Source organism: Pongo abelii, chromosome 2 (genome assembly GCF_028885655.2).
Source record: "Pongo abelii isolate AG06213 chromosome 2, NHGRI_mPonAbe1-v2.0_pri, whole genome shotgun sequence".
Taxonomy (NCBI): domain Eukaryota; kingdom Metazoa; phylum Chordata; class Mammalia; order Primates; family Hominidae; genus Pongo; species Pongo abelii.
The window spans coordinates 9,776,969-9,789,718 of record NC_085928.1 but is presented as its reverse complement, the minus strand read 5'-3'; positions in this window follow the sequence as shown (position 1 = coordinate 9,789,718).

Here is a 12,750-nt window from a genome sequence, read left to right as displayed (position 1 = left end):
TTCACCAAAGAAAGCTTTTTATGGTTCACTGAGGACAATCAAACCCTTCACAGTCTAGAACCTGAAGACTGGATCTTCTGAGAACATCAGAGAAAGACTGTCCTTGCCATCCACAAAAAATTTTGGAACCTTGAACTTTGGGTTCCTAATCTCACAATTGAGAAGGCTGCCTCCATACTCTGTACACCCATTGGAACTCTTAAGGTAAAACTAGCCAGGAAAGTCTCTCCCCAGAAGAAGATGGCATCCTTGATGTGAACAGCTTTTCCTAAGATCAGGAATCAAGACTTCTAGTATCATGAGATGCTTATCTTTGAATATTTTTTCTTGTTTATGCTTCTATGAACAATAGGAATGAAAAGGGGGTCTGTTGTGTGCACTTATTAGGTATACTTTTATTTGTGAAGGATTTTACAGCCAGTCTTATACAGGGATAAACTTATACTTTCACAGGTAAAAGATGAAGGTCCAATGTAGATAGAAACTTTAATGGTACATATGTTGCTTCATAATCAGTCAGAAACAGAACACTGATTCACTCCTCTTAACCCACATCATGGGTTAAAGAGAACATTGCTAGGAGGCCTTCACTCTTCTATGATAGAAGGAGATTATATGTTAGGTCCTGTTTACATGGTTTGGAATAAAAGAGGCAATGATTAGAAATGTATCCCTCATAATAGGTACTATAGCAGATTCTACTGTAAAGGCTATGGTTACACAACAGACTTTAAATTCTCTTGTGAAAGTTATGCTAGAGGGCTGGGTGCAGTGGCTCATGCCTGTAATCCCAGCACTTTGGGAGGCCAAGGCAGGTGGATCACAAGGTCAGAAGTTCGAGACCAGCCCGACCAACATGGTAAAACCCCATCTCTACTAAAAATACAAAAAAGTATCTGGGCGTGGTGGCACGCACCTGTAGTCCCAGCTACTGGGGAGGCTGAGGCAGGAGAATCACTTGAACTCGGGAGGCGGAGGTTGCAGTGAGCCTCTGAGATCATGCCACTGCACTCCAGCCTGGGCGACAGAGCCAGACTCTGTCTCAAAAAAAAAGAAAAAAAGAAAAAAAAAGTAAGTTGTGCTAGGTAATAGAATTGGCTAAACAGAAAAGTATCTGTGCAGCTGCTGGCACTTATGGCCTATGGAAAAAACATCTGGTATTGTAGAGATTCAGTTGTAGGGGATTAATGAAGAGACTGACTATTTAAGTGAGTGGACTCTTTAACTCATTCTTTGATCTATTTGATTTTAGGTAGTTTGGTTTGTGGGGACCCTGGGTAAGGCACATACTCCGAACTCTTGGTATTATTTTCCCAATAGTCATAATGATAGTCTCCCTGGTGCGCTATATTCTCTTGAAGGTTTTAAATGTTCGCATGCAGCCATCTTTAGAATGTCAAATGGTCTCTTTTCAACTGGAATGTCAAGAGCTGAAAGAAATGTGCAACCATGAAAACACTGTAACCTATGAATGATGTGCTGAGACCAGAAACTCAAAATGATGGTAATTGAGAGTGGTGCTAAGGCCTTAAGTTTTCATACTCTCACATAAGTGAGAACCTGGACAAAAGAGGAGAATTTTTAAAAACGAAATTATGGGAGACCATTGTTTTATACTAAGCTGATGCAGTAGGCCATTAACAGACCAAACCAAACAAAAATGGCATTGCTCATGCAAAATGTAACATAATCAAACTAAGACTTTAAGGAAACACATAGATCCTAGAACAGACCAGGTTTTGTTTTTTCTCCTGTAAACATGACATTCCAGCATAAGGGGGTACCCACTACTCAGTCTTTGTTCCCACCTTCCAGAACCCACTGTTCTACTGTTTCCCAGTGGGTTTCAAAACCAAATAAGTACATTTATAATGGTGATAGTAACATCAATAATTAAAGTTTTGGTCAATCCCTCAAAATTGAGAAAATGAACCAAAGTGGGGAAACTGTTAAAGTGAACTAAATATGGCCTGAGAAGGACTCTGTACTTCTATATTTGAGTCCTTGTGGATGAACTGCAACCTAACTTAATAGGTGGACAAGATTGAAAATCTAACTTAGGAGTATGCACCTGTAACAATCGCTGAGTCCTGGCCAATCCCAGCAGCCAAACTTCAACGACTCATACACCACTCAGTGTTCAAACTGTGTTCAAATAAGGCAAACGCCGAGCTGTAACCAATCCAGCTGTTCTGTACCTCACTTCCAATTTCTGTACGTCACTTTACTTTTTTGTCTATAAATTTGTTCTGACCTCGAGGCACCCCTGTAGTCTCTCTGAGCCTGCTGTGGTTCTGGGGGCTGCCCGATTTGCCATTCATTGCTCAATTAAACTCCTTTAAATTTAATTCAGCTGAAGTTTTTCTTTTAGCAGGGATATGACACGTGACTGTATCATCTTACAGAAAAGACTTCATTCTGGATCCCTTTGTAGCGCCTGCTGGAGGATTTTCTCTACATCATTAATAATCAAGGCAGTGAACGCAACCAGCCCAGCTCCAAGCACTGTGCCCCGTACTCCCTATACATGAGGTCATTTCGCCCTTGGAATGGCCTGGCACAGCCTGCCCTGCCCTGCCCTGCAAGGAGGTTGAGGCTATTATGATCATTCCCATCTTAGAGACAGGAAACCAGATGCCTGCCCCAGGTCACCGGAGTGGAAATACACTGGGGTGGGGCTCACACACAGATGTGCCTCGAGGCCAAGCCCTCCTCTGTCCTAAAAACCTAGGAGTCCAAGTGAGTGGACAGCCGGGCAGCAGCCCCAGCTGGCTTCTGCTCAGTTTGCAGCCCTCCACCCCAGGCTGTCTGCTCAGAGCCACTCCCAACCAGGCCACATTGTCTGGTGTTTTGACTTGCCTGGCTCCCCCATGCCAGGTGCCAGCCTCAGTCCAGCTCTGCAGGCAGCAGCTGTAGGTGAGATGGGAGCCAGCCACCTGCAGGATGTGGGACTCAGGGGAGTTAGAACTCCAAGCCAAGAACTCTAATGACATCAGGAGCTCTCAGGGAGACAGGTCATGCTGCGAGGATTTCTCTTTGGTTCCTTTAAAACTAGGAAGGGACCAGGCACAGTGGCCCATGCCTATAATCCCAGCATTTTGGGAGCCTGAAGTGGGAGGATCACTTGAGCCCAGGAGTTCGAGACCAGCCTGTGCAACATAGTGAGACCATGTCTCAAAAACACACAAATTAGGAAGGATGAAGAGTAACAACGTGAGCAGGAAAACCCAACAGCCATCTGGAATGCAGACTTGGACCTAGTGTGGGGATCCAGCCCCAGCCCTGGCCCTCAGGCAGGTAAGGAATTATTGTCCCCATTGGCCCCCGAGATAGCCGCACCCCAAAGACTGTCAAGGCAGGCTAGGGGCCCAGTCCCGGGGAGCAAGGCCAATTCACTCATTGCCCCACCTCTCCCGTCACCATGGGGGGCTGACTCTGCCCAGCAATGTTCCCATGGCCCCTTTCCCAGTGCTTTTCAACTCCAGCATTTCCACTTGGTTATTTTTATGATTTCTACCTCTTTATGTATATTCTCTATTTGATGCAACATCATAATACCTTCCTTTGCTTCTGTAAGCATGGTGTCCTTTAGTTCTTTGACCACATTTACAATGGCTGCTTTGAAATCTTTGCAAGTTAAATCTGACACTGGGGCCAGGCGCTCATGCCTGTAATCCCAGCACTTTGGGAGGCAGAGGCGGGCGGATCACGAGGTCAAGAGATCAAGGCCATCCTGACCAACATGGTGAAACTTGTCTCTATTAAAAATATAAAAATTAGCTGGGCGTGGTGGCATGTGCCTGTAGTCCCAGCTACTTGGGAGGCTGAGCCAGGAGAATCACTTGAACCCAGGAGGCGGAGGTGCAGTGAGCCGAGATCGTGCCATTGCACTCCAGCCTGGCAACAGAGCAAGGTTCCGACTCAAAAAAAAAAAAAAAAGAAATCTGACACTGGGCCTCTCACAGGCAGTCTCCATTGTCTGCTTTGTTTTTCCTGTGTATAGGTCACACTTTCCTATTTCTTTCCATTTCTCACAGTTGTTTTTGAAAAGTGGACAGTTTAGATAATACACCAATTCTGCATACTGATTTCCCAGCCTCTCTTCAGGGGCTTTGTTTGTTTGTTTAAATAGAGATGGGGGTCACACTATGTTGCCCAGTCTGAACGCCTAGGTTTAAGCAATCCTCCCACCCTGGCCTCCCAAAATGCTGGGATTTCAGACGTAAGCCACTGCACCTGCCCATGAGTTTTGTTGTTTACTTATTTCTTTAGTGGCTTGGCTTGACTGTTTTAGTAAAGTCTGTTTTCCCTACAATGTGGAGCCTCTGATGTTGCTCCTCAGAAATTGCAGCCTCTGGCTTGCCCAGTCACCCTGGGATGACGATAGATTCAGCAGCCCTTTCTTTAACTGTCTTCTTTTCCAGATCTCTCTGTTGAGCTGTCTACCTCTGTTGGTATCACACCTAGCACCTAAATGTTAGCCTCCACTAACCACTAGCTGATCACTCTGTTGTTTTCCACAATGGTCTGGTGCCTAAATTTCTCCACAGTCTAATTCAATTAAGTCTGGATCACTTTCCAGCAGTCATTCTGGAGGCCAGCCTTTGAGTTTTCTTCTGACCCCAGGAGAGATCTTCCTATCTGTCTCTGTCCCTGGTTCTCTTTGGAAAACTAGCTGGTCTATGGTTTATCTTACTTCTCTCATAGAGCTACCAGTCTCCGCTTAAATGCTTACCATCAAAATCTGTATTGTTTTTGAGAGTGCCCTTAGGTTTGAACTTCCCCACATCTTGTGGCAAATAAAGCTAGTTCGTTTGGGGAGAATTTATAAGCTTTCTGAACTTATGGTCTGCCTCTCTCCCTGGGCAAATCCTCTGAGCCATCACTCAAAAACCAGGGCAGGAGCAGTGATCCACCTCTCTCAGAGTGACATCCGGCTTTAAGGACAGAATGCTGTATAGGGGCCAAAGTCTCTGGTCTTCTCTGCTTGTTTCTCCTGGTGTAGAATCTCCACCCTATGAACAAGCTGGGGCAATGATGATAGAGACCCCAGTGTTTTCAGTGTGCCATGCCTGAGGTAGAACCTCTGCTCTATGGATGGAATCTGGGTGGAAGATGGGAGTCCCTAACCTCTCAACCACATTGCCTAGAAATTAGTCTCTGCAACATGTAGCTAGATAGAAGAGGAGAGGGTCAGGAATAGATGAAAGTTAACAGTACAGGCCTGCTGCAGACCAAATCTTGCCCATGCCTTTCTTTCTAAATAGAGTTTTATTGAAACACATCCATGCCCACTCATTAACTATAATCTATGACTGCTTTTCTACTAAAATGGCAGAGTTCAGTAGCTACAACACATACCCCATGGTCTGGAAACTCTAAAATATTTACTATCTAGTCCTTATAAAAAGTTTTCTAGAAGGCAGGAGAGTAGGCATCCTTGGAGAGGTGGGTAGTAACTGGAACTACCATCTGAGGCATCTAGTCATGTTCTTCCTCTTGATCCCCATGCTACTTGCATGGTTGTGTTCACTTTGTAAACTTCAATGAGCTCAGATTCATGATTTACACACTTTGCCATATGTCTTTTAGCAAAAGTTTGCCCCTAAAGTTCTCTTCTCCTTCAAGACACCCCCCTGACATGATAATTTAAGGATAAAAAGGTAAAAACCCACAAAGTCAAAGAGAAGGAAAGAGAATAACAGGTGTGAGATGTCATAGGAACTTCAGAATTTGGACAACAGACAAACATGAAGTGATTCAGTTTTCCTCTCTTTGGCAACTGCTTGCAAAAGTGGGGCTCAGGGAGGGGAAAGCTCAGGAACTAAAGATGTCAAACACCTGTGAAGGCAGGGGTATATGGGGATAGGTTAAAATCAGAAGGGGTCGGTCTGTAAGATCTTGTCTGAGCGAAATGTCTTTGTTCTACTTTCAGCCTTGTGTGAGAGTTTGGCTGCTGTATAGAAATCTGGGTTGGAAATCAAAGTCACTATGGTAGTTAAACATAGATGCCTCCCCCAGCACTCCCAGCTAGGTGACTGTCCCTCCCTCACAGGAAAAGGGAGGTTTCCATCTGGATAGGGTTACCAGATTTAGCCAGTAAAAAAAAAAAAAAAAACAGGATGCCCCGCAGGGCACAGTGGCTCACGCCTGTAATCCCAGCACTTTGGGAGGCCAAGGCAGGTGGATCATGAGGTCAGGAGTTTGAGACCAGCCTGGCCAACATGGTGAAACCTCATCTCCACTAAAAATACAAAAAATTAGCCAGGCATGGTGGCATATGCCTGTAATCCCAGCTACTTGTGAGGCTGAGGCAGAAGAATCACTTGAACAAGGAGGTGGAGGTTGCAGTGAGCCAAGATTGTGCCATTGCCCTCCAGCCTGGGTGACAGAGCAAGACTCTGTCTCGAGAAGGGGAAAAAAAAAAAAACAACCAGGATGCCCAACTAAATCTGAATTTCAGATAAACAACAATTTCTTTTTTTAGTAAAAGTATATCCTAAATGTTGCAATGGGACATACTTATTCTAAAACTTTCTTCGTTGCTTATCTGAAATTCAAATTCAACCGGGGGTCTTGTGTTTTATCAGTAGGCAACCCTACATCTGGAGAAATGAAACAGGAGATGCTGTACGGGGCACTCAGGCCCAGCTGAAGGCAGGGCAGTGTTTGGGAGAGGGTGTGAGTGAAAGTGGAAACTCCAAGACTCTCCACTCAACTCCTAGACCACAGTAGCCAGGCCTGCACACCGCCCTCCACAGCTTCACTAAAGATTCCAGAGAGGAAAAGAGAAGACACACACACAAAGAACTGGCAATCAGAATGACTTCAGACATCTCAACAGCACCAGCAAAGCTGTAATGATGATGGGTGCTGACCTTAAAATTCTGAAGAAGAATGATTTCCAACCTAGATTTTATATGCAACCAAACTCTCACACAAGGCTGGAAGTAGAATAAAGACAATTCTGTCAACGAGATCTTAGAAAATTCCCCTCCCATGCACCATGCTTTAGGGTGCTACAGGGGAAGTGCTCCACCAAAACAGAGAATCCACCGAGAAAAAAGAAGACATGATGTCCAAGAAACAAGATTCAACACACAGGAAGAAAGAACATCCCTGGTGAAGAGAAGTCCCAGAACAGCATGTGGGCTGCGGGCATAGAGGGCACCAGTCCAGACAGGAGCCAAAGAAGCAAGAGAGGATCCAAAAATCAAATACACAAGAACAGACATACTGAGAGACAGCCTGATTGTTTTCACTGTGTTGGGAGGTACTGTAGAGTTTTGTCAGAGAACATGGGAATAACTTAGTGACTGGTACTTATAAAGCCAAACAAAATAAAAAGCGAATTATTAGCTATAGGAGAAAAAAAAGTTTAAAGAAGGAAATGTCAGTATAATATGCTATTTTGCTTCACTGTGGGTAATCTGTACATAATCATAGTAACATAAGCACTAAACACTGAATCAGCTGAGATTTGTGAGATATCTCTATTGGGATCATGGTAGGGTTGGGGGGACTGTGGGAAGGTGTTAGAAAACCAAGCTACTCTTCAATGGTAGCAAATCAGTAGATAATGTCTAAAGTTAGAAATCAATCAGTAGTAGTATATGCAGTGGTTACTTGGAGGTAAATACCAGAAGAAAAAATATAAGTGAGTTGATAATGACTGCATATGAGCACTGAAGGTGTGAAGTAAAAAGTTAGAGCAGGATTGCTGCTTTTCATTTTAGGACACATCGACTTTTCAAGCCTTGTAAATGTATGAACTGCATAAAATTAAACTAAAATACAGAATCAGTGACTTTATAGCATAATCCAAAACTAACTCAAGATTTTTCATAGACCTAAATGTGAGAGCTAAAACCATCCAAGTTCCAGCACATAACATTGAAGAAAAGTCTTTGACACCTTGCATTAAACAAAGATTTCTTAGATATGACACCAAAAGCACAATTCACATAAGAAAAAAATTGGACAAATTGGACATCAAAAGTTAAAACTTGTGCTCTTCAAAAGGCACTGTTTAGAAAATGAAAGAAATGCCCAAGACTGAGAGAAATAATGACATATCATATATCTGATAAAGAATCTGTAACCAGAATATATAAAGAACTCTTAAAGCTCAATAATAACACAACAAGCAGCTGGGCACTCACACCTGCAATTCCAGCATTTTGAGAGGCCAAGGCAGGAAGATTGCTTGAGGCCAGGAGTTTGAGACCAGCCTGGGCAACATAGGGAGATGCTGTCTCTACAAAAAGTAAAAAATAAAATTAGCTAGACACAGTGGCCTGTGCCAGTAGTTCCAGCTACTCAGGAGGCTGAGGTGGGAGGATCACTTGAGCCCAGGAGTTGGAGGCTGCAGTTCTGGAGATGGATGGTGGTGATGGCTGCACAACAGTATGAATGCACTTAATGCCACAGAACTGTAGACCCCCTTTTTTTTTTTGAGGCAGAGTCTCACTCTGTCGCCCAGGCTGGAGTGCAGTGGCACAATCTCAGTTCACTGTAGCCTCCACCTCCTGGGTTCAAGCGATTCTCCTGCCTCAGTCTCTCGAGTAGCTGGGTTTACATGTGCCCACCACCACACCTGGCTAATTTTTGTACTTTTAGTAGAGATGGGGTTTCACTATGTTGGCCAGGCTGGTCTTGAACTCCTGATCTCAAAGTGATCTGCCCACCTCAGCTTCCCAAAGTACTGGGATTATAGGCATGATCCACCGCACCCAGCCCCAATAGCCTATTTTTATGTTATGGGTATTTTACCACCAAAAAAAAAGAAGAAAGTGAAAAACTAGAGGGGTGGCAGGGAGAGAGAGATTGAGAGAGAGACTCTGGAGGGAGGAAAAAAACCAACAAAACAAAATGAGGCTCCTGGGCGTCACCCTAAACCTACTGAGTCAGGACTTTCTCCTCCTTTCCGTGCTGCCCTCACCAAGGCCCTTTTCCTGAAAACGTACTAAAAAGCTGCTTGCCTGGAAGTGCCCTGGGTGCTGGGGTGGTAGAAAAGTGTAAGAAAGCAGTGGCTATCGCCCTCCAGGTGCTTATGACCCAGCCAGGGAGATTCACAAACAAGGCAAGACACAGGAAGTAATGCAAGACAATACGCAGTTATGGACTTACACACGAGACCTGACCTCGCCACGGGAAAAAGTGCTACAGCTTCACAGAAGAGCCATGGGGAAGTCAGACCAGAGTCGGGCCTTGACCCAAAAGGATCTTCCCTGTTTGCGTCGGGGATGCCCCAGTCTCTGCGTTAACATTTATTATAGACACCCAAAAAGGAGTTTAAATCTAATGTTGAAGAGAGGGAAGGTTAAATAAATAAATAAATAAATAAATAAGTGAATGGATGAATGAAGAGACAAGTATGGCAAAAATCAGACAAAAGCTGTAAAAGAAACCCAACACCAGGAATTCAGAGTAGGGAAAGCGATCTCAGTGGTCAGGGATCAGGAAGGGCTCCATGGCGGAGGTGGCTTGTGAGCTAAGAATTGAAGGATTTCCATGTGTGGAAACAAGAAATTATTCCAGACGAAAGGAGCACCAAAAGCAAAGGATCAGAGGTCTTCAGGGATTGTGGGGCAACCACAGAACCATACACACTGCAATCTTCTGGACCTCCTCTCTTAGATTGCATGGCTCTCTACGCTCAACTAGCAATCATCCTGCAAAATCCAGCTCACCCTCCCCTCTTCTCCAAGGTCTTCCTAATCCTCCTCTCCACCCTCTCCACAGTTCCCCTCCCCGATTTCCCAAAGCACTTTGTTCCCACGACTGTTACAGCTTACCAAAGACTGCTGGTTGTCCCCAGATATCCAGTTTCTCGTAGTTCCAGAACCTGCCATTTTTTGACAGGCACATGGCTGCCTAGGATAAAGATTACATTTCTCAACCTCCCTTATGGCCAAGTGGACTAAGTTCTGACTAAAGAGATATGCGTGGGTGATGTCCAGAGCACAAGGAACCACTGTGCCAGGCATCTCCTTTTCTTCCCTTCACTGGTTGGAATGCACGTGTGATGGTGAGCTGTTTTGGGCCACAAGAAGATAACATCTTAGGGATGCCTTAGGGACACCTTAGGGCAACCTTAGGGATGGTGGTGCGACATTAGAAGGAGCTGCCTCATAATCATGGAGCTGCCATACCAACCCGAGATTTCTCATATCCAGACTGATGCCCAAGAAAGAAACTTCTATCTTGTCCAAGATACTATGATTTTGTTTTGTTTTTGACAAATTTTAATTATATATATTTATAGGGTACAATGCGGTGTTTTGATATATGTACCCATTCTGGAATGGTTAAATCAAACTAATTAATATATTCATCACCTCAGTTATTTTTTGTGGTGAGTATACATTAAAATTTACTTTCAGCAATTTTGAAATATACATTATTATTAACTATAGTCACCATCCTGTGCAATTTATCTCAAAAACTTATTCTTCCTGTCTAACTAAAACTTTGTATCTTTTGACCACATCTCCCCATTCCTTCCCCAGCCTCTGGCAACCAACCTTCTACTCTCTGCTTCTGTGAGTTTGACTGTTTTAGATTCCACATATAAGTATCTTGGCTACTGTGAACTTACTTTTTTTAAGATGGAGTCTTGCTCTGTCGCTCAGGTTGGAGTGCAGTGGCATGATCTCAGCTCACTGAAACCTCTGCCTCCTGGGTTCAAGCAATCCTCCTGCCTCAGCCTCCTGAGTAGCTGGGATTACAGGCATGCACTACCACACCTGGCTACTTTTTGTATTTTTAGTAGAAGGAGGGGTTTCGCCATGTTAGCTAGGCTGGTCTTGAACTCCTGACCTCAAGTGATCCTCCCACCTTGGCCTCTCAAACATCTGGGATTACAGGCATCAGCCACCACACCCGGCCATGGCTATTGTGAATAGTGCTACAATGAACATGGGAGTGCAGATATATCTTTTGCACATACTGACTTCATTTCCTTTGTATCTATACCCAGCAGTAGGATTGGTAGGTCATAGGGAGTTCTATTTTTAGTTTTTTGAGGAACTGCCATATTGTTTTTTTTGGTTTCTTTTTTTTTTTTTTTTTCTTTTTTGAGATGGAGTTTCGCTCCTGTTGCCCAGGCTGGAGTGTAATGGTGCGATCTCGGCTCACTGCAACCCCGCCTCCTGGGTTCAAGCGATTCTCCAGCTTCAGCCTCCCAAGTAGCTGGGATTACGGGCACCTACCACCACGCCCGGCTAATTTTTGTAGTTTTAGTAGAAACGGGGTTTCACCACATTGGTCAGGCTGGTCTTGAATTCCTGACCTCAGGTGATCCGCCCACCTTGGCCTCCCAAAGTGCTGAGATGACAGGTGTGAGCCACTGTACCCGGCCTGCCATATTGTTTTTTGTAATGGTCGTACTAATTTACATTCTCACCAACAACGTACAAGAGTTCCCTTTTCTCTTGTTGTCTTTTTGATAATAATCATTTGAACAGATGTGAGGTAATACATTATTGTGGTTTTATTTGCATTTCCCTGACGATTAGTGATGTTGACCATTTTTTCATATACCTGTTGTCCATTTGTATGTCTTCTTTTAAGAAATGTCTATTCAGGTCCTGTGTCTTTTTTTTCCACACAGGGTCTCTCTCTGTCACCCAGGATGGAGTATAGTGGCACAATTATGGCTCACTGCAGCCTCAGCCTCCTCAAGCAACCCTCCAGCCTCAACCTCCCAAGTAGCTGGGACTACAGCTGCATGCCACCACACCTGGCTAATCATTTTATTATTTGTCGAGACAGAGTCTCGCTATGTTACCTAGGCTGGTCTCCAGCTGCTGGGCTCAAGTTATCCTCCCTCCTCTGCCTCCCAAAGTGCTGAGACTACAGGTGTGAGCCATCATGCACGGCCTTCTTTGCTCATTTTTAATAGAGTTATTTGTTTTCTTGCTATTGAGTTCCTTACACATTTTGAATATTAACCCCTTATCAGATATATGGTTTGCAAATATTTTCTCCCATTCCATAGGCTGTGTTTTCACTCTGATAATTGTTTCCTTTGCTGTGCAGAAGCTTGTTAGTTTCATATAATCCCATTTGTCGATTTTTGCTTTTGTTGCCTATGCTTCTGGGATCAAATCCAAAAAAATCATTGCCTAGACCAGCATCATGAAGCATTTCTCCTATGTTTCTTCCAGTAGTTTTATAGTTTCAGGTCTTACATTTAAGTCTTCACTCCATTTGGGTTGATTTTTATATGTGGTGTGATAGGATCCAACTTCCTTTTTCTACATGTAGATGTCCAATTGTCCCAACACCATTGTCCTTCCCCATTGTGTGCACTTGGCACTTTGTCAAAGTCAACCAACCATTTATGCATGGGTTTCTTTTAAGACACTATTATTTTGAGATTTAATTACCACTGGTATATCTTAATTCCTAGACTCATCACACTACACGGTAGCGGTGTGTCCACATTTCTTTCTCCTGTGCCAAGACGGGAGCTCCTCCATGGCCCACAGCCTCAGCACAATGCCTGGCCATTAAGACTCAGAAGCAGTCTCTCATACGTCCTGTTAGCCCTTCCAAGCTTCTTCTAATGGCCAGATATTTTACATATATTATTCATGTCCTTCACCAAGTAATGACTGGATTACCTATGTGCTAGGCCAGAAGCCAAGTGTGCATTTTTACAAACCTTCATAGGTACTCTGTAAAGTAAGCACTACTCTACAAGTAGGAAAGTATGACTTGCCCCCCTCCCTCTACACTACCTGC